Source organism: Bos indicus, chromosome 17, assembly GCF_029378745.1.
Source record: "Bos indicus isolate NIAB-ARS_2022 breed Sahiwal x Tharparkar chromosome 17, NIAB-ARS_B.indTharparkar_mat_pri_1.0, whole genome shotgun sequence".
Taxonomy (NCBI): Eukaryota; Metazoa; Chordata; class Mammalia; order Artiodactyla; family Bovidae; genus Bos; species Bos indicus.
The window spans coordinates 9,455,000-9,481,084 of NC_091776.1; positions in this window are offsets into that span (position 1 = coordinate 9,455,000).

Sequence of the window (26,085 nt, forward strand, 5' to 3'; positions counted from 1 at the left end):
GGTCTAATAGCTTCACTTTCTTATTAAATAGAAGGAAAAATAACTGCCTGAAAATAAAGGGGGAAATGAAGCAGTTGGTGGTTCAAGATGAAGGATAGGATGCCGGGAAGAATAAGGAAGTTGACTAGGAGCCCATTGTGTCTGGCAAAGAAAGACAGTAGGGCAACAGTTAATGGTCTGGCTCTTTTTTTCACTGAGTAGGTATTCTTAAATTAATATAAGACCACTTTCATACACACTTGTACACCAATAATAAAATATCTTCTTAACACCACTTTTGATATATCATAAAGATCCAAATCAAAAGAACTCCATCTGTTGAAAGAACAGTTTCTCCATCAAATCAGAATATTCCAAAATGAGAGTCCAGGAGAATCAATTGCTTGACCACCCAACTACTTGTAAATTCAGAGAATCAGTTTCAACTGACTAGTCATCTTCAATTCCATTATCTATGGTTAGATGTTAGAAGCATTGATCTGAATGATCTAAAACAGCAGATATCACAAAATGATTTAAATTGGGGTCTGAAAAACAATTACTTACACTAAATTTACATGCCAAATTTGCTTCAATTAGGCAACTTTTAAAACTAGCTTGAAATCTCTAGGAAAATATTCAGTGATATCAAGGGTCAAAGATGATCAGAGTTTAGAGACAATGCAAAGAGTACCAGTTTGCAGCAAACAATAAAGAAAATTAATCCCCACAATTGTATTGAGACACATCTTTAATAATTATGAAATAATTGATAAATGATCCCTAAATTTTTAAGAAGCAGGGCTGTTTCCATTCTCAACCTGATTCCACTGTTATCCTGAACTGAATCTTGGCTTAAACTCCAAGTGTATTCCTCCCAACACTGAGACTTACATAAATGACTTCACAATGTATGTGAATTTGATGGAGATGTAGCCAGGACAGGTGGCCAACCCTATCTGTAATAACTATACTCCTCTCACATCTTTTATCTGCTCACTCATTTATTTAAGCAATACGTTCAGTCTCAACAATCATTCAAGTTTTGAGAACTTTCTGTGTGTCAGGGACTGGGTTAAGTGCTAACATCACACAGATCAACAACAGAGATGACCTCAGTAAATCCCCAATTAAAAATTATGAGATATGATTGATGGTACTTGTACCCACTCAAGCCCGGTGTTCACTTACGAATACTTCCCAGGTGACATGGCTTTTGAATTCTTAAAAATGAGTAAGAGTTAACCAGGGTAGAGAAGGGAAGGGATTAGGAAGAACAATAAGGACAGGGGATCAGTTTGGATGAAGAAGTGAGAGATATCATGATTCATTCAAGAAAGAGCCTTCCTTGGATGGAGCAGAGGGGTCAGATCACAAAGATATTCATATGCCAGGATGAGGTGGTGGCTCATATCATGTAAATCATGAGGATTTGTTTAATGGAAGCTTTAGAATGACATGATAAGGTTTATGTTTGAAGACAATTGCTCTAGATGGATAGAAGCAGAGAGAGAAGCTGAGGAGTCTGAATGCAGGATGCAGGGGAACTGGACAAGGTGAAATCCAGAAGTATTAAAGGAGTGAAAACCACTGACTTGGTGATTGATAAGAAGGCAGCAATGATGGGAGGGGAGGAAGAGTCTGTACTAATTCTCCAGGCTCTAGTTCAGACATGGAATGAATTTTTGGCGTTACCACTCACTAGGTCAGAGGTGGCAATATGAGAAAGAGGTTCTAGCAGAAGGCAATGAGTGAATATTTGGACATGAGAAGTTTGCATTGCCTATGGGGATAGTCTTATAGAGATAATCAAGGAGTCAATCAGTTAAATAGGTCTTGTCACACAAAAGAGGATCAAATGTGGAGATATAAATTGGGACTCATCATAATATAATGAGTGTGGATGAAGGCATAGCCCATAGAGAGTGGAACAAAGAACACACAGAGAAAAGAAAAAACAAGAAAGACATGTTCTCATTACACTGACTAAAAGATGGTGAGTGTCCTGGTTAGTGGGGCTGAAAAGGCTTAACCTTAAGGCTAACAGAGAGTTTAACTTTTCCTTTTCATCATTTTTTTAAACTAAAACATAATTGATTTGCAATGTTGTGTTATGAGAATTTAGCTTTTTCTTTATCCCAATCAACTTGCCCTGGTTATTCTACTCAAACTATTGATAATTTTTAAATGTTTTATTGTGTTTTTCTTGATGAAGTGTGTTTCTTAGCCTCTAATTATAATTGGACATTCCATTTTTTTTAAAAAACAGCTCCTAAATCAGTATTTGCTTACTTTTTCTTCAAGAACATGAATCAGTATATAGATTACTTAACATTTACATATATTCATTGACATTTACTGGCAGAGGAGAGTGAAGATTTTTACTGTAGAACCCTCTATGTTAAGTTACAAATAAATAGATATGATTTTCTCACATTTTTATAAGAACACCCCTGTACCACGTGACTTTTCTGTTCCTCCCAACAAGAGGGAGAATCTTTACTCCACTCCTTGAATCTTGTGTGGTTTGGGTTTTTGGTTTTTATTTTTACTTGGTTTGGTCTAAAGGCCACCAGCAAACATGATGTGTTGTTTAGTCGCTAAGTCATGTCCAACTCTTTTGCAACCCATGGCCTGTAGCCCACCAGGCTCCTCTGTCCCAGGTATTTCCCAGGCAAGAATACTGGAGTGGCTTGCCATTTCCTTCTCCAGGGCTTCATCCCCACCCAGGGATTGAACCCATGTCTCCTGTATTAGCAGGTGGATTCTTTACCACGGAGCCACCAGGAAAGCCCAAATATGATGTGAGCAGAGACTGAAAATTATTCTTAGGGCCTTGCGTTCTCTTGCTAATGGGAAACTTTCCACCACCACAGTCTACCAGAGAGACCTTCTAACACAAAAGCAAGCCATCCCACTGAAAGACTAGACTATCCAACCTTCCAGCTGACAGGGAAACTGCCCTAGAGCATCCATCCCCAGGACAGCTGCCAAAAGAGATGAACAAAGCTGGCTCAGAAGAAGAGAGTCACCGGCTGACCCAGAAAACTGTGAGTAAGTACAATGGTTCGTTATTTTCCTTCACAAAGTTTGGGGATGATTCCATTATGCAGCAATGGATAACTGACATTCCCACCTTAATTATTTGTTTTAAATAATTTCTATGTATCTTTTTTTAGATTCCACATATAAGTGATATGTGATATTTGTCTTTGGCTTACTTCACTTAGCATAATCTCTAGATCCATCCACGTTGCTGCAAAAGACAGTATTTCACCCTTTTATGGGTAATATTCCACTGAATATACATATATATATATATAAATATATATACCACATCTTTATACATTCATCTGTTGATAGACATTTAGCTTGCTTTCATGTCTGGTGGTACATGTAACTTTTCAAATTATTGTTGTTTTCTTCAGATATATGCCCAGAAGTTGGATTGCACGATGATATGGTAGCTCTATTTTTAGTTTTTTAAGGAACCACCATTCTGTCTCCATAATAACTGTACCAATTTATATTCCCACCAACAGTGTAGGAGGGTTCTGTTTTTTCCACACCCTTTTCAGCATTTATTCCTTGTAGACTTCTTGATAATGGCCCTTGTGACCAGTGTGAGGTCACACCTTCGTATAGTTTTGATTTGCACATAAATACAAATCATGAAATATACCCACAGACATGGAACACAAACTTAAGATCATCGAAGGGGAAAGAGAGAAAGAGGGATAAATTGTAAGTCTGGGATTAGCATAAACAGACTAGTATATATAAAATAGATAACCAACAAGGACCTGCTATATAGCACAGGGAGCTACACTCAATATTTTGTAACAGTCTTTAAGGGAAAAGAGCTTCCCAGATGGCTCAATGGTAAAGAATCCACCTGCTAATACAGGAGATGTGGGTTCAATCCCTGGGTCAGGAAGATCCCCTGGAGAAGGAGGCAACCTACTCCAGTATTCTTGTCTGGAAAATCCCACAGACAGGGGAGCCTGGAAGGCTACAGTCATGGAGTCACAAAGAGTCAGACGTGACTTAGTGACTAAAACACAAAAAAAGAAAGAGAATCAATAGAGAAAAAAAAAAATATATATATATGTATAATTGAATCACTTTACTATACATCTGAAACTACCACAGCATTGTAAATCAACTACACTTCAGTCAAATTTTTTTATATAATTAAATAAGAAGAGAATCTCACAGCAGGCAAACTTCACCTCATCTGTGACTTTAACTGGAAAATCACACTCCACTTAAGCATCCTATATAGGCTATAGGCATATCCTAAATCATGACAGTTAAGTATATTAAATTTTAATCATAGTTAATAGCCTGGATTAAGTCTGGGTTGAGAGACAGATCAGCTCTAAAAGTTTTCACCCTGTAGCTACACGTCTTTAAACTTCATAGTTATTATGAAGATGAATAATCAGGTTTTTATCGAAATGGTAACAGTGACACTAATTCCTGACCTTTTACTTTATTTTTGTTTGAAATCCAATAGGTGTTCTAAAAACTGTTTTGAGACAGAAAACATGCCATAGATGTTTTCTGAAGAAACTAGGATGAAAATATTTTGTAAGAGGTATCCGTATTTTTTATTGGAGTATAATTGCTTTTTCAACGCTGTGTTAGTTTCTCCTGTACAACATGAATCAGGCATAAGGAAACATATAGCCCCTCCCATCCCACCTCTCTAGGTCATCACAGAGCTCCGAGACAAGCTCCCTGTGCTATACAGCAGCCTCCCACTCACTGTTTCACACATGGCAGTGTGCATATGTCAATGATAGTCTCCTAATTCATCCCACCCCCACCTCCCCGCTGCCTCCATTAACTAAAAGCATTCTTTTAGAGTACCAATCTCACTAGATAAAACTAGTTTTCTTAGGATAATGATGGACAAAGGCTATGAATTATTCATCTTTGTGTGGCCCATAATCCCTCCAGTTTAGGAAGCACTTGATATGCATTGGTTGAATGAGCTAGTGAATGAATTATTGAGTGAGTAAATGATTAATGGGCCAATCACATTGTTTCAGACTTTACTGTCTGTAGTGGTTGTACTTCAGAAGATGTGATCTGACCCATGATATAACTGACTCAATATAATTAATGAGTCATCTCATAACAAGGTTCTACTAGTATTGTACTCATAAATGAAGCCATGCTAATGACTCAAAGAATCATCTCAACTTCAAGATCCTTCTACATAAATTAGATTTGCCAGTTTCTACCCAGTATCTATAGTAGGTTGTATTCTTCTTTTAATAGAACAAAATCAGCCAATCTAACTTTCACCAAGTTTACAAGTTGTGCAATAGTCATAGATATATAAAATACATATTTATCTTTATGTTAGAGATAACACTATCTGTGCTGATTGTTATCTGAGTGAACAGGTGTGGCTGAAAAAACCTTTGCCTGACCAACTGTTCTTTCCACGCTGTACACACATAAAGGTGCTTCTATGGTTGGCAGCTGTAGCCCTGCTGGCAGAGCCCACAGCTATTTGCAACTCCACCACTTAAAACCATGCTCTGCCCATTACCACTATTGGTAAATAGCTATATTTCTAACTCATGCAAGTAAAAGTGTTCTTCTTATGATCATTTGGAATTCCAGAATTACACTGGCTCATGTGAAATTTTATTTTCTGAGATCTTTATAGCTCTTCCATCCGGTCTGTTTTTGTTTGCTGTGCTCCAGGTTAGCAAAGAGCATCCATGTGAGCATCGGAGGGACCACACATTCTTCACGCCTGCCCAGTTTCAAAGCCTCATGCTTCCATGAGAATCATCATTCACTAGTGAAATTTAGCTTCTTGCTGTCTGACTTGCCTATTTTGAGTTGAATACCATTCGCAAGAGGAACTGATGAACTCATTCAAGTAATAACGTTCATTTACTTACTCTGCTTATTTCTGGAAGCACCAAGCACTGTTCTAGGTGCAGGGGACACAGCAATAAATAGTCACTGCCACAGGGGAGCTTTTATCACAGTGATGCACGGTCCCTTCCAGCTGCAGAGCAGAGATAGCACCTCTTCCTTAATATCACATTCACCAGCGGCCCACAACCGTTTTGGCATTAGGGACCAGTTTTGTGGGAGACACTTTTTCCACAGACGGCATGGGGGGATGGTTTTTGGGATGTTTCAAGTACATTACATTTATCATGCCGCTGCTGATCTGACACCGAGCAGGGATCAGGGAGGAATGCAAGTGATGGGGAGTGGCTGTAAATACAGATGAAGCTTCGCCCTCTCACCCACCACTCACCTCCTGCTGTGTCCCAGTTCCTAACAGGCCACGAACCTCTACCAGGGGTTGGGGGCTCCTGACTTAGACCACTCTTTTACACTTAATAAGTGCTTAATATATGCTGTAAGACAGATCAAAATTATTGAGAATCTCATTTTATGCTGAAGTCTTATTGTATACAGTCACTCCTCAGTATTCAGTATTCAGTATTCTGGAACAAAGCTGGTTCCAGAATCTCAGCAAATAACAAGATCCATGGATGCTCAAGTCCCTCAAATAAAATGGTGTAGTGTAATCAACCCTCTGCGTCATGGTTTCAGCATCTGCAGATTCAGGTGCAAAACCCACAGATACAGAGGGTGACTGCATATATGTGGTGTGTATGTATATGTGTGTATATGTACACACACACACACACACACATCTCATGTGCCATGAACCTTGGAGAACCCTGAACCTCTGATTGATTCCATTTCCCATTTCTGCTCACTGGATCTACTAGATCTTCACACTGCCTAAGTAACAGAAGAAGCACAATGGCTTTTAGATTTCCTTTGTCAATCAAAATAATTTTAACTAGCTACCTTGCTTCCTCTCTGCAAGCTGGGCTATGATGTTGTTTTTCCCAGACTTACATCAAGCCTGCAGTCCTATATTTACTTTGCCAAGATTTCCATACGTTTTATTAATATTAGCATTTCTCCTGAGTGCCTCAATTGTGTTCTAAGTGTGCAAGTATGGGTTCATGGCATGGATGTCAGAAGGCTTATCTGGGGCTTGACATGCTGTCTCGTCTTCTCTCTGTGTGTTTTTCAAATGCCAGTGTTCACGGGCACACCCACGTCAGCTGGTGGTAAGGCAGCTCACAGAGGAGTCAGCACAAGCACATCATTCCTTTACATTACTTTTGTGCCCATTAGTCAAGCATCTCAGGGGTTTGTTGTTCAGTTGATGATTTATTCCAAAGACTATATTTTAGGAATCCAAGAGAAAATTACTAATAGATTCTCACTGTGAAAAGTCTTTGATATACCCTACCTACTCAACTTCAGATTTCTTACTCAATGTAAATTCTTTCCCCTCAAAAAGGTCTTGTTGGTTATATTCCTGAATTGGTATTCAAAAAGGTAAAATGTTGTATCATCCAAGGTTCATTTCCCTTTTGACTTTTATATAAATACCAATGTTATTTCCCATATTTTACCTTTTATACAATCTAAGACAAATTTGGAATGGGAGAGAAAGAAAACTCAAAAGCATATTAATAAATAGCAAATATACTACTGATAAACTAGGAATTGGGATTTGTCTACCACTTTGTATCCTGATCAGGACAGCCAAATGCACATGAATATATTGTTAAAAGTCATTTGACTATGATCTTTTTCCCTCAAAGCTCAAACCATAGAACAATCAAAAAGCAAGTACTTATTCTGTATTTCCTACATTCCTAGCAATATGCCAATTCCCACAAAAAGGAAAAGATTATCATCCTCCCCCAAGGATCCCTAAAATTTTAATAAAGAGAGAAGATCAAACAATAAAATACATTGCCAACAACAAAATCACCATTATCATTTAAAAGGCAAAATCAATGTCTCCTTGGATGGTACCACTAATTAGTACTAAACCAAGTCAGAGACAAGAAGTTACTGAGTAGTCCAGTCGCTTCATGCAGAGCAAGGACTCTCGGAAGAGGGACCATATTTATATACTTGCATGAGGGCTCAGTTGGTAAAGAATATGCCTGCAATGTGGGAAGCCTGGTTTCGATCCTTAGGTTGGGAAGCTCCACTGGAGAAGGGATAGGCTACCCACTCCAGTATTCTTGGCTTCCCTGGTGGCTGAGCTGGTAAAGAATCTACCTGCAATGTGGGAGATCTGGATTTGATCCCTGGGTTGGGAAGAAGCCCTAGAGAAGGGAAAGGCTATCCACTCCAGTATTCTGGTCTGGAGCATTCCATGGACTGTATAATCCATGGGTCACAAAGAGTCAGACATGACTGAGCGACTTTCACTTTCACCTGCAAGCCCAGGTGCTCTTTGGTTGCATACATCAATAAGAGACACAGAGACAGGCAGTTAGCATGAAAGTGATGGCTGGTAGGGGATGGGTAGACACTTGTCACATTTCCACAGATGTCCAGAAACTTGAGCACCCTTCCTATGTTGGAGAGTTTTCGCCTCTCCAAAGTAGAAGCTCATCAGAAAAGACCCTGATGTTGGGAAAGATTGAAGGCAAAAGGAGAAGAAGGTGGCAGAGGATGAGATGGTTAGATAGCATCACTGATTCAGTGGACATGAATTTGAGCAAACTCCGGGAGATAGTGAAGACAGGGAAGCCTGGCATTCTGCAGTTCATGGGGTTGCAGAGAATTAAACAGGATTTAGCAACTGGACAACAGTAACAAAGTAGAAGCTAAAAATTATTTTCCTAGCTTCCCTCAGGGTAGGGTATAGGCTCATGACCGAGTCTCACCAAGACATGAAGGTTGAAAAAGGTCGAGTGAATGAAAGAGTGTGGTGTTGTATTGATGCTGCCAGGCAGTGGCTGGGGAGGCAACAGAGGGACAGACAGACTTCAGAGGCTGCAGTGGTCCTAGCGGTCCTAGTCCTAACATCTCCTGCAAACTTCAGAGCCTGTACTGAGTGAAGCTGTGCAACACTACAGTCTGGAGATTGTTCCTGAATGTAAGGCCACCAAACTTGACTCTCTGGCCATCACAGAGAGTCTGTGATATAAAATTTATTCTTTCATAAATTAAAAAAAAAATTTACTGGAGCATATTTGCTTTACAATCTTATGTTAGTTTCTGCTGTAAAGCAAAGGGAATCAGTTGTATGTATACATATATCCCCTCTTTTTTGGATTTCCTTCCCATTTAGGTCGCCAGAGAGCATTGAGTCGAGTTCCCCATGCTATATAGCAGGTTGTCATTAGTTATTAATTTTATATATAGTAGTGTATATACATGAATCGCAATCTCTCAGTTCATCCCACCTCCACTGCTCCCTTGGTGTCCATAAGTTTGCTCTCTATCTGTGTCTCTATTTCTGCTTTATAAATAAGTTCATCTATACCATGGTGGCTCAGACGGTAAAGAATCCACCTGCAATGCAGGAGATCTGGGTTTGATCCCTGGGTTGGGAAGATCCCCTGGAGGAGGGCATGGGAACCCACTCCAGTATTCTTGCCTGCAGAATCCCCATGAACAGAGCAGCCAGGTGGGCTACAATCCACAGGGTCGCAAAAAGTCAGACACAACTGAACAACTAAGCACAGCACAGCACATACAATTTTCCTAGAATCTACAGATAAGCAATATGATACAATATTTGTTTTTCTCTTTCTGACTTACTTCACTCTGTTATGACTATCTCTAGGTCTATCCACATCTCCGTAAATGGCACTATTTTATTCCTTTTATGGTGGAGTAGTATTCCATTGTATATATGTACCACATCTTCTTTATCCATTCTTCTGTTGATGGACATTTAGATTGCTTCCATTCCTGGCTATTGTTAATAGTGCTGCAGTGAACACTGGGGTGTATGTATCTTTTTTAACTCTATTTTTCTCCAGGTGTATCCCCAGGAGTAGGATTTCTGGATAATATGGTAGTTCTATTTTTAGTTTCTTGAAGAACCTCCATACTGTTCTCCATAGTGGCTGTACCGATTTATATTCCCTCCAACAGTGTAGGAGGGTTCCCTTTTCCTCACACCCTCTTAAGCATTTATAATTTGTAGATTTTCTTGGCGATGGCCATTCTGACCAGTGTGAGGTGATACCTCGTTGTATTTTTGATTTACATTTCTCTAATAATTAGTAATGTCGAGCATCTTTTTATGTGCCTGTTGGTCATCTATATGTCTTCTTTGGAGAAATGTCTATTTTGGTCTTCTGCCCATTTTTTGATTGGGTTTTTTGTGTTCTTATGTTGTTTTTTTATTGAGCTACAGGAGCTCTTTGTGTATTTTAGAGATTAATCCCTGTTGGTTGCTGTTTGCAAATATTTTCTCCCATTCTGAAGAGTTTGCGAACCAAAATGACAACATAGGAGATGCCAGCCTCTGTGTCCTCACAAAGAAAAACAATTAGACAGCTATCTACAAACAGAAGCTCATACAGACAGAGTGTGGTGGTTACCAGAGACTGGGGAGTGGGGGAAATGGAAAGATAGTCAAAGGGTACAAACCTCAAATTATAAGATGAACAACTTCAGGGGATATAATGAACAGCATGGTGATTAGAGTTAATAATACTGTATTAGACACTTGAAGGGTTCCTCCCTATAGTTCAGATAGTAAAGAATCTGCCTACAGTGCAGGAGACCCAGGTTCAGTCCCTGGGTGGGGAATATCCCCTGGAAAATGGAATGGCAACCCACTCCAGTATTCTTGCCTGGAGAATACCATGGATACAGGAGCCTGCCGGGGGCTACAGTCCATGGGATTGCAGAGAGTCTGACACTACTGAGCAACTAACACACTTATATACTTGAAAATTGCTAAGAGAGTAAATCTTAAATATCGTTACTACAAAGGAGAAATGATAATGATGAGAAATGATAGAGGTATTAGCTACAGTGGTAATCATATTGCAGTATATAATGTGTCAATTCAACACCTTAAGCTTACCCAGTGTTTTAATGCTGATTATATCACCATAAGGAGAAGGCAATGGCACCCCACTCAAGTACACTTGCCTGGAAAATCCCATGGATGGAGGAGCCTGGTAGGCTGCAGTCCATGGGGTCGCTAAGAGTCGAACATGACTGAGCAACTTCACTTTCACTTTTCACTTTCACGCATTGGAGAAGGAAATGGCAACCCACTCGTGTTCTTGCCTCGAGAATCCCATGGACGGTGGAGCCTGATGGGCTGCAGTCCATGGGGTCGCTAAGAGTCGGACACGACTGAGCGACTTCACTTTCACTTTTCACTTTCACGCATTGGAGAAGGAAATGGCAACACTTCAGTGTTCTTGCCTGGAGAATCCCAGGGACGGGGGAGCCTGGTGGGCTGCCATCTATGGGGTCGCACAAAGTTGGACACGATGAAATGACTTAGCAGCAGCAGCATATCACCATAAAGCTGGAAGGGGTGCAGTGGGGGGAGCTTTGTCTACTCAAGAATATCTTAGCCATTGAAATGTTTCCTATGTTGCTTTCTAGAAACTTTATCAGGTTACTTTCTCATTTAGCTCTACAAATTATTTGGAATGTTTTTGTATGTGATGTTGTGCTTTCTATGGTTGACGTATTGTGGTGTTCTCAAGCAAATATGATGTTTAGGATTTTTACCTTTTGTTCATGAATGAGGTTAGCCTGTTAATTCTTTATTTCATAGTGGCCTGGAAATTGGCCACAGATAATACTTCTTTATTAAATATCTGGAGCATTTCTGGGAGGTCTTAAGTTAGATTCTATTCTTGAATAGAACTATTCATCCTTACTTTTCTTGCATCAGTAGTAAGTAAGTAAGGATAAATATTTACTTTTCTACCATTTGGATATCCATCAGTCTTGGACCATTTGTTTAAACAGTTTTCTTCTCCATCTCTGCCCTGTTCTCCCTTCCCCAAAACCCTACAAGGAGCACATTTAATATAAATCAAATTACTGCATATTGTAGTAAGCTTTGGAGTCTTTATTCTACTCTGCACCTTTTAATCTATCCTTGCATCAATACTAATTTCAGTTACTGTAGATTTGTAATACATCCTGATACCTGATCATGTAAGTCCTATACACTTCTTTTCAGATTATCCTGGTTATTCTTGACCCTTTACATTTCCACAAAAGTAGAAAATCAACTCAACCCATTTATCTGGAAAAACAAAGGAAAAACAAATGTTTGTTTGTTTTTTTTTTTACTTTTGAATAGGGATTGCCTTGTGTTGACAGCTGCATTAATCTACAGACAAATTTGGGAGGGATTGACATCTTTACGATAGCGAGCCTTCCAATCAATAAACGTGGAAAATCTCTCCATTCATTTTGTTCTTTAACTTAACTCAGTAATGTTTTATAATGTAGTTTTGTGTGGATTTTTCCCTCATCTTTGGTTAGATTCATCTCTAGGTATTTGTGAATTTTGATGCTATTGTCCATGGTATTGTGTTTGTTAGTATATAGAAATGAAATGTATTTAATTTTAACCCTATATCCAGATTTCAATAATTTATATGCACATTCTTCTGGATTTTCTATATCAACAATTATTTTATCTGTGGATTGTGACAGTTTAGGAGAAGGCAATGGCACCCCACTCCAGTACTCTTGCCTGGGAAATCCCATGGACAGAGGAGCCTGGTAGGCTACAGTCCACTGGGTCGTGAGGAGTAGGGCACGACTGAGTGACTTCACTTTCTCTTTTCACTTTCATGCATTGGAGAAGGAAATAGCAACCCACTCCAGTGTTCTTGCCTGGAGAATCCCAGGGATGGGGGAGCCTGGTGGGCTGCCGTCTATGGGGTCGCACAGAGTCGGACACCACTGAAGCGACTTAGCAGTAGCAGCAGCAGCAGTTAACTAGGGCATTGAAGGAAACTCTGAAAGGAGGGTGGAGAAATGAGACGGGGAAGGAGAGGGAGCCAACAGAGGGTGGATTATCAAGCCTGTTGCCATGGTGGGTAACAGGAGCTTACAGTGACCAAGAAACGCAGGGAAACGCTGTGGACACATGTCCTAGAGTTATCCTACCTGAGGGATAAACTAGAATATTTATAAACCAACCCTCCCCACATATCAATTATATGTTAATGATCATTCTTGGAAAGTATTAATTCTCTGGTTATTTGGCCTTCATGCATGGAAAAAAAATGGTCTTCTACAGCTTTAGAAAAGCCCTTAGATGAGAAATGAGTACATTGAAGGTATAGAATTTGACCCTCCCACAGGCCACACCAGCAACACTGGTGAAATATCATCCTTTCAACAGAGTCTGGGATTCTCTTCACTAATATTGTGTTTGGAATTTTTGCTTGTATGTTCATGAGTGACAACATCTTGATCCTTTTTTTGCAATGGCCTGGAAATTAGCCATTGGTAATATTTCTTTTTAAATATCTGAAGCATTGCTGGGGCTGGATATTTCTTTCTGAGACAATTTTAAAAGAGGAATTTCATTGTTTAAAAAACAGAATCTTCAGGCTTTGTTTTCTTGCATCCATTTTAAGAAGTTTTGTGGTTTTAAAGGCACTTATTTATTCTAAATCTGCTAATTTCTTAACCAACCCTGTTGTATCCATATTGATGCCTGAAACTGTTTTTCTCTATGGAACAGAAAAGTTGACATCTCTAACTTAGATAACTTGGCTATCACTCAGAGACACCATTAGATTAAATATTAGCCTTATATTTATATAACTTATGAAAGCAAAGAGCTGCTCCAAAGTGAATTTCTGCCTCCACAGATAAGAGCTACTAGTTACTTTTCAATTCAGTTCATTCACTGGAAACACAGTTAACTTCCATTTCACCTGGCACTAATTACACAAATTATAAACATATAAAAAGACTGGAAACTCAAGAGTGAAACTGAGAACAAATCAGAGCAAGGGATTTAGGTTTTTGAGTTATTAGATTAGAAATGGTAGATGAGACCATATGAAAGAGCTCACATTCCAGAAGGAAAAAAAAAAAAAAAAAGGCAAGAGAAAACTGTCAAGTTTGAAGAGGAAAGAACATGGAAATTAACAACAAAAATTAATTAGGAAGAACCAGAGTGATGATGCTGGATGTATCAAAGAAGGAACATTTCAGGAGGGAAGAGTTGGTCAGCCAAGCCCAACTGGAACGATGGTCACAAGGATGAGGACAAAGTGCAATCCCTTATCTTGAGTGACGTTTAGGAAAGTCATTTTAGTAAAGGAGTAAATGTCGGTAAGGAAATAAGTAGTCAGAAAATGCGGATAACGGATTGTTTCACTCATTTCAAAGAAATGCCCATACTGAATAGTCATGGTGCCAGAGTCAAAGACGCTGAAATGTTTCCATGCCAGAAAAGGAAAAGTTCTATACTGGTAATGCAAGATGCAAGAAGAATAAAAAGCAGTTATGAGTGAACAAAGTCTAACACCGTTAGGCTTGGTCAAGAGCATTGCAATACAAACAACAACCCATTTTTCCTGAAACCTGATAGTTAAGGTCCCACAAGGTTTAATACTATAAGAAAGCACTGCTTTTGTCCTGGCCCCTGTATCACTTAAAGGGTTTTTCAAATCTCTATAATAAAAGAAAAAAATACAACAATTCTAAGAGGAGTCATCACACTCTATCATTTTAGCTGTGTTTACATGAAACCAAGAAGTAAGTAATGTGCACCCTGGGAAACTCTCAGAGTGAACTCCTGTTACGTTCACTCTGCCTTTAAGGACAGCCCAGATTTAAGTGATATGTGGAAATCTCAAACGTGGTTGACAGTCCTAACTCCAGAATCTCAGATTGTACCTTGAGAAGCCTAAGGGTTCTGACAGCGAAGTTCTTGACCAAACCCGCTCCAAAAAATAAGATAATTTCAAGATATTTTTCTTGCTATTGCAGAGTCACCTCTGTGCTTCAAAGGCAAAATCAAATTCGATGAATACAAAAAGCTAATTATTCATAATAAATCTTTGTTAAACACTTAGCGATGGTAGAAAATACATGAATATCAACAGGTTCAGTGGCTCAGGGCATTTTTGAGCTCTCCCCCACACTCATTTCTGAAATGGAGGCTTTCCCTTGTCTTTTTCCATAAAGATGAGCACATCTTCCTAGAACTGATGTTGTGGGGGGTGGGCAGCAGAGAGAATAGAACAGATGAATCCTCATGACCGCTCCCTTGGCAGATTTAGTGATTCTCGCTACCCTCCAGCTTAGCTGGCGTAATGGATTATTAACTGAAAAACTGTTTTTTGCCCCCACCTCAAGCTGTTGCAAACAGTTTCCTGCAACTGAATATACATATGAAAATGAAAAAATAGAAGACTTTTGTTCTAATACTACACTTTGCTCTTTTCTGAACAACACCAACCAACAGTCCTGGGCCATGTGAATTAGTGTCAATGTTGTAACACCACAGACTTGAAAGGGAGTTTTTAAAAGTTCTGGCCCCAACCCCTCATTCTACTGACAAGGAACTGGGGTCCCAGAGATATGATTACTTGTCCAAGGTCATACAGCTACTGGACAATTAAGGAAATTCTATTACATTCTACCACACAAACTTTTCTTGCAACAATAAGCAACCAATCTCATTTTCTTTCTTTCTCTTTTTTGCTTCTCTCTCTCTCTCCCCCTGCTTCCCTACCTCCTTCATTTCTATCTTCCTTCTTTCTCTCTTTCCTTCTTTCTTTATTTCTTTTGAATAAACACTGAAACCAATCATGAAAAGTATTAATATTCCATTCTTTAACTGACCACACTGTCCATCCCTCTGGGCACCATTAAGAAGCCTTCAATATTTTTTTAAACTGAAAATCATATTCTCAGCCTAGACACAACCTCATTACTTTTTTTTCTAACTTGAAAATAACTCCTTATGTATTTTACGTTTTGTTAACTTTGCAAAACTCACTTTATCTCTGTACTATTTTTAACAGTATTCTTGCCTGGAAAATTCCATGGACAGAGGAACCTGGTAGGCTATAGTCCATGGGGTTGCCAAGAGTCAGACACGACTGAGCATAGCATAGCAGCAGCATCTATTTTAACATTGATTTCCTACGTGGAGGGCCAACACAGCCATTAAAATCATTTAAAATGTGTCCACTGAAGCAGTGAATGAAATTTTGTGACACAGGTCAACAAAATTTAGCACAGTTTCATACATCCAGATGTATTTTAGCACATTTAGATATAATTTGAACATGGTCTTTATACTAATGGAATTTTAAGATTGAAAAACATAAACTTGAACACTAATCTAGTTTAATGAGTAACTGTTACCTGGAAGAGTTAAATGCTGTACACACCAAGGTCATAGAGTTAACTAACAATAGAACCAGCATTAGAACCCAAGTCAGTTCAGTTGTCTGCTCCAGCACATCATGTTGCCCCCCTAAAAGCAGTTTATAGATAAACATAGATCTATTTTCATCTTTCCAGCCCTAAAGTAAACTTTTGAGTTTTTCTTCAATATTTTTTTCTTTTTTATTTGGAGAAGGAATGAAAAGAGGATGTTTTGGTTCTCTCCTCCTCTCTTGAATTCCACCTTTCTTTCATCTATGGGCCTTTGTTGCAGTTGCCCAACTGAAATGAAAAACAAACCTCCAGGTTCTTTTCTGATAGCATCAAAGAAGAAAAAAAAGCAAAAGCAGTTCCTGGAACTCATGAAACAGGTTTCCTTCCTGACTGTCACCCGCCATCAATTCTTAAGAAAGTATCTCCACCAAGAAATCTACTGTACAATTCCTTAAGGATTGGGGCATGGGGGTTGGGTGTGGGATGGGGCTGAGTGTTCATGTTTCAACCTTCATAGAGACTACAGCTTCTGTCTCAGAGGAAAAGCCTAACTTTGCCTTTTTACCAACAACATCGTTTAGTTTAGAATCCTAACCCCTTGTCTCCGAGCACCTTGAATTAGGCTTCAAATCCCACTGCTTTTACTTCTGAACTCTCTCACTTCAGCATTATCCTGATTCAGATACTAATCAACTCTACAAGACCTAGACTTTTCAATTAACCTCCAAATGTCTCCCTACCTCTAGAATTTCCTAACTTCAATCCTTCCAAAATGTTTCCATTTTACCTGAATGTCCTACAGCATAAGAACTTTGATTACTGTTAATCATTCCCTTCTTGACCCTCTGAATTTTTTTGACCACCAAACCAAAACCCTCTCCTGAGTCTCCTCAGACCCCTTTGCAGGCTCCTCTTCACTGCCAGTCTCTTAAAGATGGCGCCCTTCTCTTTTCTCTTGGAATTGACACGTATTTTCTATTTTATTGTTACATTGCTGTTGTTGTTCAGTCACTAAGTCATGTGAACTCTTTGGGACCCCATGGACTGCAGCAGGCCAGGCTTCCCTGTCCTTCAGCATCTCCAAGGCTGCTCAAACTCATATCCATTGAGTCGGTGATGCCATCCAACTATTTCATCCTCATTACATTACTAATTACACTCCATGATACATAAAATAGATAGCTAATGAGAGCATGTTGTATAGCACAAGAAACTCTTCTTAATTCACTGTGGTAGCCTGAATGGGAAGGAAGTCCAAAAGGGAGGGGATACGTATATGAATGGCCGGTTTATTTTGCCATACAGTGGAAACTAACACAACGTTGTATGCTCCAATAAAAATTAATTTAAAAAAAATATACAAGACACTGGTCTTGTATATTTGGCCTACTCTGTAGGCCAAATGCATTGACAAGTCCTATGCCTAATTGTTTTGTTCAGTTACTCAGTTGTGTCCAACAAAGCTATCACTCCAGGCCATGTCTTTCATTATGGGTAAAAACTAGAAGTACATTGTCTAGTCAAGAGACATGGGACTTTTCAAATGTAAATTATTTAAAATAATTTATAAATTATTTATAAATGTATAAATAAATGATAATTTAAAACTTTCAATTTGTCACTACCCACATGTGGCTAGTGGTTACCATATTGGACGGCACAAACACAGAATATTTTCATCAAGGCAGAAAGTTCTATTGGACAGTGCTATTCTAGAACTTCCTACAACTGACATTAAAAAGAAAAAAAAAAAAACACCTCTGCTTAGAGCATCTCTTATATGAATGTCTCATCTTGCTCTTCCATATGAAGTTTCTCTCCTGTCCCTCCACACTAATCCTACTACTTAATTCCCATTAACTTTGCTATGAATCTTACTCGATCTCCCCACTCACACACCTGCATGCCCCCCAAATACATTTTCACAGCGTAACCAAGGATCTCTTTCCAAAGCGTAAATCTGTTTGTGTCAGTTTCCTAGTAATAACCCTCCAGTGGTATATAAGCCTTTCTGGTAGCTATATAAGTAGATTGCGTAATTTAGCATCTAAACCTAGACAGCTTTGATAATAAAGGGGGATGTCAATAACAACTATGCTTCTACAATAGGGCTACGATGCGGCTCTCAGGTAAACCAGTCTGTATGGTCACCCTATAGAGAGGTTACATTTCTTAGCTTGATTTAGAGCATTCGATGCTCTGGCCCTGTCTGTCTCTTCGGATCTACAGATCTGCCATTCACAAAATTCAATGTGCTGTTTTACATTTCTGTACATTTGCTTATGCTGATCCTGTACAAAGATCTCATGTACTCGTTGTGTCATGCCTGTTAAACATAGAATTTTAAAAGATCTATATAAGCACTACATATTAATTTTAAAGTATATCTATTCCTTGCTTATAAAATCATATACAATTCTCAAAGAAAATTGCAAAATATAGAAAAGTTTCAAAAAGAACAAAAGCATCCACATTTCTACCACTCAAAGACAATGACAGGTAATATTTCACTGTGTGTTTTTCTTTATCCATATGTACACATTGTTTTCCTTCAAAATATATTTTGACCATTTTGCAATAGGCCTTTATCATATATTGTTTGTATTTTCCATGTCATAGATATTCTCTTACGAGTTTTAATGGTTGGATATTAACTCATTGTATGAAGATGCACTGGTCTTGTGTTAGATATTTCTTGAAATGTTATCAAATTTTACAATTAAATATGCTTTTTCATAACAAAAGCAATTTGTATCCACTGTAGGCTTTTGGAAGGGAAATATACAAAGAAGAAAAGAGGTTTATCACATTCTGAAAAAATGACTTGCATGTTGCTTGAAAGATAAGTCTGTATGAAAACATTTCTAAAATTGCTATTAAGTCAACAGAAAACTATTGCATCTCTAGAAATATTACATTTCTTGGAAATATGCAGATTTTTAAGAATGCAAATATTGTATCAAGGTAGATTTTTCCACAGCTATGTATATTTTTTCTCTTAATATCTGATACTGCCACTAAGAAAAATTCTTCTAAATGCATACATGTTCAATGTTTATAAGAAATATTTCTTAAGGTATGTACCAGCATTCCAGAAATTCTACCCATAAATGTTAAGGTAGAATGTACCCTTTCTGAAAATTTCCACTGCATTTTAATCACAGATGAAATAGAGATTCATTTTATAAATGTTATGCAAAATTTCTGACCTGGGAATATTTGAAAATATAACTTATTTCTCACCAAGATGTAAGACTTAACCAAGCGTACTTGGATCTGAATTTGTGGTTCTAGGAAACATCAACATGATGAATATATCACAGATACAGTCACCATTTGCCATTTCAGCAAGTGAAAGGTAGACTTGTGGATATGTGAATACCAGAATATGTGCCAAAATGCTACCACAATTTTATTACTTGCTGCTGTTCTGCTAATTTTAAAATGACTCCATTCAATCTCAATTAAACTTTTAATATGCCACATCTTGGTACATTTTGGCTTGGCAGGAAAATGTCACAAATTTATTCTGGTGGTCTCTCAACACTTATCTATTGCAGAAGTGTTTTAGCTACCTCCTTTTGCAGAAGATATATCAAAATATTTAGAACAGAGAATGCAACAAGCTAAGACATATAGTGCCTGAGTAATATTAATATGCAATTGGATTTTGAAGGAAGCAGTTCAGAACTATAAAAATACCAATAATTCTTCTTTGCTACAAGCCCTAACCATACACATAGTATAAAATCCAGAAATCATGGTCGAGAAAATGCAACCTCCGAAATTCCAGCAAACGCATCAGCGCATAAATGTGGTGCCAACCAGCAGCCCTGTTTGCATACCAGGACCTAAGAGGCCAGTGGCACTTGGCCCTTCTGAACGGGGCCTTGGAGAAGAACATGGAACTTGCCTTTGGGTGGTGCCTGGGTGTAACAAGGAAGCATCAGGGTGAGAGTGTAGCCTGCAGGCTCCTCACACTGTACAGACTGTACATGCGCAAGTAAATGTACATGGCTGTCTTTGGCCAAAGAAGGAAAAAAAGCAAGCTGAAGTGAATGGAGCAAAGCTGAACACTTGGAAAGTGTGACAGTGATTCCAGGGGATAGGCCTTGTCTATCTACTAGTGAGTCAAGTGTGATGTGCACTGACACAGCCACGAAGATTTGCACTAATCCTGATGTTTAGGGGGTGAACCCAAATCGGCTCAGATCAGTTTCTCTGCCTCAGTGTTCAGTTTCATTGAGGTCACTTCAGTTTGCCAATATATTGATAATAAAGTGAAAGTGTGAAAGTGTTAGTTGCTCAGTCATGTCTGACTCTTTGCAACCCCATGGACTTTAGTCCACCAGGTTCCTCTGTCCATGGAATTCTCCACGTAAGAGTATTGAAGTGGTTGCCATTCCCTTCTCCAGCAGATCATCCCAATCCAGGGATCAAACCCAGGTATCCTTCACTGTAGGAAGATTCTTTACAATCTAAGCCAACAAAGATCCAAATTCCAGTTTGCTACAGGTACATACCAAGAGTCTCCATGGCTCTCATAGAACAGCAGAGGAGTGAATAGGTGATGAAAGACAGCAGAGCTGATAGCAGTTTAAGTCCACAGCTGTGAACAGGCTTCTCCTGTGACTTGCACTTTTCACCCTGAAATATGTAATTACTTCCTTGAGTAGGGCATCATGCTAATCTTTCTTTTTCCTACTTCATTTGCACACATTCTTCCATACATATTCACAGAAATGCATTATTTTACTTCTTTAGCTGTAAATGTTATACACAAAAGAAGTATTTTTATAGATCAAATCACATTTTCCTCTGGCTTCCGAAATAAATTCTGTAGAAATCCATATATGGCTCTAAGACACATAAGCTAAGATGGTGACCAGTGCAAGCAAGTAAAAACAGGTGATACAATACTTGACCATTGTATAGGGTATCACAGGTTTCAAATCACTTTCACATATATTACTTTATTTCATGCTTACAACCTGGTTAATAGGACAGAAGTTAGCGCATCAGTGAGGAAACCAGTCTGGGTTTAGAGATTTCATGTTGCTTCTCAAGGTCCCACAACTGGGAGGTATCCAAGTTTTCAAACTCAGAATTAAGCATTCTTTCCTCTACAATGAAAACTGGATTCAGTTCAGTTCAGTCACTCAGTCGTGTCTGACTCTTTGTGACCCCATGGACTGCAGCAAGCCAGGCTTCCCTGTCCATCACCAACTCCCATAGCCTATTCAAACTCATGTCCGTTGAGTCAGTGATGCCATCCAACCATCTCATCCTCTGTCGTCCCCTTCTTCTCCTGACTTCAGTCTTTCCCAGCATCAGGGTCTTTTCCAATGAGTCAGTTCTTCACATCAGGTGACCAAAGTACTGGAGTTTCAGCTTCAGCATCAATCCTTCCAATGAATATTCAGGACTGATTTCCTTTAGGATGGACTAGTTGGATCTCCCTGCAGTCCAAGGGACTCTCAAGAGTCTTCTCCAACACCACAGTTCAAAAGCATCAGTTCTTTGCCACTGTTTTCTTTATAGTCCAACTCTCACATCCATACATGACCACTGGAAAAATCATAGCTTTGACTAGATGGACCTTTGTTGGCAAAGTAATGTCTCTGCTTTTTAATATGCTGTCTAGGTTGGTCATAGCTTTTCTTCCAAGGAGCAAGCGTCTTTTAATTTCATGGCTGCAGTCACCATCTGCAGTGATTTTGGAACCCCCAAAATAAAGTCTATCACTGTTTCCATTGTTTCTCCATCTATTTGCCATGGAATGATGGGACCGGATGCCATGAATCTTAGTTTTCTGAATGTTGAGCTTTAAGCCAACTTTTCCACTCTCCTCTTTCACTTTCATCAAGAGGCTCTTTAGTTCTTCACTTTCTGCCATAAAACTGGATTGCTGCCTTATTTTCCCAAATTTCAAGTACGTATATAGATAGGCTTCCCAGGTGGTGCTAGTGGTAAAGAACCCACCTGCCAATGCAAGAGACGTAGAGATGTGGGTTTCATCCCTGGTTTGGGAACATCCCCTGGAGAAGGGCATGGCAACCATCTCCAGTTTTCTTGCCTGGAGTATCCCATGGACAGAGGAGCCCAGCAGGCTACAGTACATAGGGTCACAAAGAGTTAGCCATGACTGAAGTGACTTAGCACATATGCATATATGTATATGAATAAGTTTCTCTACGTGTCTTATATGTTTTTATATAAAGACATGTAGATGAGATTTATATAGCAATCCTCATATAGACATCTAGATAAGTTTCTGTATATGTTATATATTTCAATATATTACATTTTTTTCTATAAAGGAAAGAGCTCATCTGCCTAAATTCTTTAACTCCACCTCGTCCGAAACGAGGAGGAGACGGGAATATAACATTTCCTTTGAAGTCAGGGAGGGTGGGGAGGAGGACTCTGCTCTGCCAACATGGAAAGAAAGACAGGAGGAACTAACTCCCCATCCTGGAAGTACACCCAGTGTGAGTCACCTATTTTAATGTAATGACAATGGTCTCCACACTTTGCAGTCACTTCTTTTATTTGGAAAAGGTGGCATTATCACCTCTAACCTACAAGTCAGGAACTTGGCTATTGAAACCTTTATTTAAATGACCTTCCCTTTTAGCACAGTCTGAGTGGGAGGCTTCCCCCACCACCCTCACCTCCACGGGACTTAGGCTTAAGTAAAACAAGATAAATAGAAGAATGAAAATCTGAGAAAGAGCTGAGTTCATAATGGAAACATTGACACTACCACAATCTGATATCCAAAGGAGAGTCAAAACATGAAAACATCAAGAGAAGGTAACATTTGTCTCAGGTAATTTCAGTTTCTTCAGTCTCAGGGCTAATTTGTATTAGCTTCAAAATCTTACAGATTATTGAATTGGATTTGTCAGTGCAACGTCGATCAGGGAGTATTTCTTGTTGTTTCATTTGGCACTTCAGGAAGGCACTTTTGCACAATTATGTCAATTCATTATGTTAACCTTTATCAAGAAAGGCAAGCACCTAAATCCTTGTCAGTCAAGCATTTCATTTTGAAGCAAGGATCTAAGAGCCTAGAACAATAGGCAACTCTTCTTGGCTTCGTTAGTGCCTTTATTTTAATCTTTTTCTTTTCACACTCTTTCTCAGGCACATCTGGGCAAGTCTACTTATTAAGCCCCATTTAAAGGAAATTGAAAATTCTACAGTGACGCTCTCCACTTGACTGAGAGTTTTCCACTTTCAGAAAGAGTGGAAATTGAACGTGATTATCTTCCACTTTGAGATTCATTTAAAATAGAAACAGGTGCATCAAAGCCAGGTTGGAGTTAGTAATGAATGGGGAGAAACCACAGTAAGTTCAAGATTTGACAAAATTCAGCACAAATAAGGCAGAGAGGTTGACAGAGTGAGCTAGGATACATTAGCAGCCACAAATCTCATTAGTCTGTACCTAGGACAATAAATAGTAGAATTTACTAAGTGATATTCTGAAATGAAAGAAAACATATTGGAGGGGGGTCATAAATTTTTATTATTAATCAGTCATTATTATTAATCATTGATTACTAACTCAATTAGTTCACATTTCCCAAAGTAAAATAATACTCAGAGATGTTTAATTTTCTGCTAATTATTAACAATGTTAAAAATGTTAATCAAAAAAGTCAGTTCCTGGAAATTGTGTACCTGTGACTCTCATGATCTTGCTGTTCAGTTGCTAACTTGTGTCTGACTCTTTACGACCCCAAGGACTGCAGCATGCCAGGCTTCCCTGTCCTTCACCTTCTCTTGGAAATTGCTCAAACTCATGTCCATTGAGTCGGTGATTCCATCCAACCGTCTCATCCTCTGTTGCCCCCTTTTCCTCCCACCTTCAATCTTTCCCAGCATTAGGGGCTTTTCCAATGAGTCAGTTCTTTGCATCAGGTGGCCAAAGTATTGGAGTTTCAGCTTCAACATCAGTGCTTCCAATGTATATTCAGGGTTGATTTCCTTTAGGATTGACTAGTTTGACCTCCTTACTGTCCAAAGACTGTCAAGAGTCTTCTCCAGCACCATAGCTCAAAGGTATCAATTCTTCAGTGCTCAGCCTTTTTTATTGTCCAGCTCTCACGTCCATACATAACTACTGGGAAAACCATAACTTTGACTATACTGACCTTTATAGGCAAAGTAAAACTCCTCTACAGAATCGTAAAAGCCCAAATAGGGGCCCCCTGTTGGTTGTGTTCATCAATGTTGACTCAGTTCTTATAATAGTACCTGGAACATAATAAAATTTGAATCAATAGTTACAGAATAAATGAGTGAATAGTACTGTATTTTTTAACTGGCTTGACTATCAAATATCTCTACACCCCTATACATCAGAATGTGTATGAAGATTGAAGAGGATAGGATTTACAAGTAGACAGGATTCTAATCTAAGCCAATCATCAAACAAACTGCATCTCAGTTCCCCTTCATACAAAATGAGACTTTTACTACTCACTTGTCCTGGCTGTGGTGTAGATCATGGACAATACACATGCGCGTGCACACAGCTAGCATCCAGAAGAATATCTGATACATAGTACATGACCAATAAACCAAAACTATTTTTACCCATTTAGTACCTAGATTGTTCTATTCAGTAAGTTTAAATTAAATGCTAAGCCAAAGGCTAGTTCAGTCTTTCATAAATGAGAAACAAATTGTCTAAAAAGAACAAGTGATTTGCTGAAGAATCAAAAATGAGTGCTCTTCAGAAGGATGGAGCCTGTACCAATACCTGCTGAAGGCAAGTTTCACTGGATCAGTCCTCTATTTTTAATGGCATAGCTATTTTTGGTAAATTCAGCCTATGTTTTCTAAGACCCTGCAAAGCTAAATATATGTGGATCAGTTTCTTTAATCTTCTTTGATATTAATCTTAATCCCTTATATTTTTATAACTTCTTTGTCTTTGAAAAAAGGTAAGTAAATTTAGCAACTTTACATGGAGTCAGTTCTCCTGATGATTTTAGCGTGTATCAATTCAGGTTGTCATAAATAGCACACATATTGGTTGAAGTGATCACTTCAACTATTTTTTTTTTTTTTTTGATCCAACACTTCAAGTTTTTAGTTTAATGAAGAGCTCAGTAATGCTTGGTAAAACACTCTCTCATCTTAGCAAAACACTAGAAGGACTTAGTCTATGCCTAACATGTGCTCCGATACTGTTGCATGGCATCTTGCCACTTTGCAGAGGCCTCAAATCACAGTATTCTTTTTAGCAAATTACAATAATGCTGGGCGGCTTGATAACATCTGGAGAAGCTTCAGCTCCTGCTCTCCTGAGTTCCCTTCCCTTCAGCTGCCTCCTGTGCTTGCTTCCGCCATGCTGCCATCGTAACTGTCTACTCCACCATCATTGTGTATCTTATTCCTGCTTCTCCAGTCACTTGAACCCTAATCTGCTGTGTGTAGTTAGGAGTCTGAACCCTCAGCATCTTCCTCTAGTTGTTGCTGTTTGTCACTAAGTCATGTCCTACTCTTTGAGACCCCGTGGACTGTATGTAGCCTGCCAGGCTCCTCGGTCCATGGGGGAAATCTTTATCTTTTGTAGAGGCAACTGCAAAATCCAGCAGTGAAACATTTAGAACAGTGAAAACACAGGACTTGGGGCAGATTCTCCTGAGGCCTGTTATGCACAGGCAATAAGCCTTGACCATCCTTAGCTTCTTTGACTGAGGCTGCCTCATCCGTGTATCAAGGGTGGCGAAAACATGGATAGTTGCAGTTCCTTACTCAGAGGTTCTAAGTCTGTGAAAACACTCTGAAAACTGAAAGTGCTCTTCAAATACTTGTGGCTTTGGAAATTCTCACCAAAAGATCTCCTTCACCTTGGGTATA